This window comes from Wolffia australiana, chromosome 10 (genome assembly GCF_029677425.1).
Source record: "Wolffia australiana isolate 7733 chromosome 10, ASM2967742v1".
Taxonomy (NCBI): domain Eukaryota; kingdom Viridiplantae; phylum Streptophyta; class Magnoliopsida; order Alismatales; family Araceae; genus Wolffia; species Wolffia australiana.
In genome coordinates, this window is record NC_135844.1 from 3,728,316 (window position 1) to 3,731,453 (window position 3,138).

A 3,138-nucleotide genomic window follows, 5' to 3' on the forward strand; every position below is an offset into this window, starting at 1 on the left:
CCAGACTTCAGACGTGCCACCACCGCCTCCTAAGACGTCCCACGTCATGACACGTCATCAACGATAGATCCAAAACTGCCCTTTGACGTGACATGATTACACATCACCCACGTTTTATTTTTACGTCATTTCCCGCATTTTCTCTTTCCTCCAAGGCCTATATGATGGCCAATGTTGTAAGAAACACTTGGAAAATTTAAAATCAAGAATTGAGTTTTCTCTTCTTGAGGACTTGCCCTAGCCCTTCTTCCCCAGATTGTTGCCGCCACCGCCGTCGTCACGCGTCGCCGACCGCCATCCTCTCTCCCTCTCTCTCTCTCTCTCTCTCTCTCTCTCTCTCTCTTTCTCTCTTCTCTTGGCCTACTTGTCCAGCGCTTCAGCGCCAGGGCTACCCGCGCAAGCACCCTAACGCCAAAACGCCCCGCTAGGGTCGCCCACGCCAGGGCACCAGCGCTGGCCGCCTCGCCATGGCCGCCCGCGCCCGACATCCCAGCGCCGGCTGCCTGCTAGGGCTGCCCACATTAGGCGCCCTAGCGTCGGCCGCTCGCGCAGGTTGCCCGCCACTGGCCGCCCGCGTAGGCCGCCAACCCGGCCGCCCACACCAGCAGCGCACATACAGGCCGCCGCCGGCCGCCCGCACCTAGGCCGCCAACCCGTCCGCTCGCGCAGGCCCCAACGTCATCCGTGCAGACAGCCAGCAGGCCACCCGCGCCAGCAGCACCCGCATAGGCTAGCGCCGGCCACCCATGCCTAGGCCGCCCGCGCAGGCCGCTAAGCTGGCCGCCCACGTAGGCGCCAACGCTGCCCGTCAGTCTACATTTATTGCTTGTCCGCCACACCCATCGCCAGGGCCGCTCAATGCCTAGACGCCAAGCTTTATCATCTATGCAGGGCCATACAACGCCCGGATCACCAAGCCACCTTACGACCAGAATTCCCCACAGCCTCATCACGCACTCCGATGCCGAGGTATGCCTGAACTCCTTGGTGTCATGTGTTCTTCGTCCAGTATTCCATGAGAGTTCGTCCACCGCTGTCGGATTTGCTTTGAATTTCTTGGAATTTCAACGACTATTGGATTAAGTCATTCGTGAGATTTCCCGCGAACATGAATTCGAAAGTATTGATTTTGGTGCTTAGGCATCGTCACGGTGGTTGAAGACACTACTCCCGCCCTCGTCGAGGAATGGGGCTGCACTACTATTATTTCATCGGATTTAAGTTTTCGAAATCGATTGTAGGGATTTGCGGTCTGTTTTATTCCTCCATTCCTAAACCATACCAGCATCCACCATCTTTCGTCATCCTTCCTGTCTCCTCAGTTGTCTTGAGTTTTGAAAAAATCCACAAAAAATGTTGCTTGGAAAGTGGTTTAGTGGGAAGATCTGCAAGTTGATCATGAGTAGATAAAAATGAGACCCTAAGTCACCCGGCTGCTACACGTTCTCTAACAAAATGAAAGGCAATTTCAATGTGTTTAGTGCGAGAGTGAAACACAGGATTTTTTTCTAAGATAGGTGGCACCAAGGTTATCACACCACAAGTTGGGAGAGATACTTGGATGTAAATGTGATTCATGAAGTAAAGATTCTATCCAAATTAATTCATCTATAGTGTTTGCAACAGATTTGTCTTCAGCCTCAGTGCTATAAAGAGATAATGAATTTTGACGACCAACTTACCAGATTGGTTCCAAAGTAGACTAAATATCCTTGTTGTGATCAGGGTTCAGCTGAGTCAGTAGACCAATCAGAATCTGAGAAGACATTATGAGTCATGTTCGTGGAAAAATTAAAAGAAAGATAGAGATCAGTTGTACATTTTAAATATCTAAGTAGATGTTTTACTACAGCCCAATGAGTAGCCTTCGGATCATGCATGTGTTGACATGCTAGATTGACAACATATGTAATGTTAGGATGTGTAAGTGTAAGGCATTGTATGCTACCAACGATTTTTCGATAAGTAGTAGGATTTGGTGGATTGAAGTGCTTACCAGAAGTAGAAGATGACAGACTACAGTGTGTAGATGTAGGATTACATTCATCCATTTTAGCAGCAAAAATAATTTGGTAAAGATATTTAGATTGTAATAATTGGATTCCTGATTGAGTACGAATAAGTTTGATTCCAAGAAAATACTTGGCTGGGCCCAGATCGCGAACAGGAAATTTATATCTGAGCGCATGAATTGTGAATGTAACTTCGTTTGGATCAGACCCTAGAATTAAAATATCGTCCACATAGACATGAAGAAATAAATGAGAATTTGTAGTTGTCTTGAAAAACAACGAAGCATCAGTTTTTGAACTTTGAAAATTTAGCTGTAGTAAACAATTGGAAAGTTTTTGATGCCACATGCGAGGTACTTGTTTTAAGCCATAAATCGATTTCTTGAGTAGACAATCATGATTACGGTATAATGTACTAATAAATCCAGGCAGTTGTTTCATGTAAATTGTCTCACTAAGATCTCCATGCAAGAAAGCATTAGAAATATCTAATTGTTGAATGTACCAGTTTATAGAAATGGCAACAGATAATAAAAGAGGAATTGTTGTCATTTTTACTACAAGACTCAACGTGACGTGATAATCAATTCCTTGAGATTGACTGAACCCTTGAGCTACTAACCTGGCTTTATATCTTTCAATAGAACCATTAGCACGAAGTTTGGTTTTAAATACCCATTTGGAGCCAACAATATTTGTTCCTGCTGGAGATACAATAAGAATCTAGGTCTGATTTTGATGAAGTGTAGTTATTTCTTCTTCCGTTGCTTTCCTCCATACCAGAGTCCGTAATACCTACGAGACAGTAGTAGTTTCCATTGTTGAAGATAAAGATTATGTACTTACTTGAGCGTGATACGCATTGAAGTTAGAGAGGGGTCATCTTTGTTCTTGAGTAGCTTGAAGGACATCAAATAGACCGCAAATGGGACACATTTTTAAAAGTGGAGTGGACTGCCGCACTCTTGAATTCCATGAGCTAGTGCTGCATGCTACATGTTGTGAAGGCAGTGGTGTTGATAAAGTTGAATGTATCAAGGGGCTATGTTCCGATGAAGACATACACCCTGTCGATTCCGCATGTTTTGGAGGCAATGAAATAGTTGTTTCAGGTAGTTTATTCAAC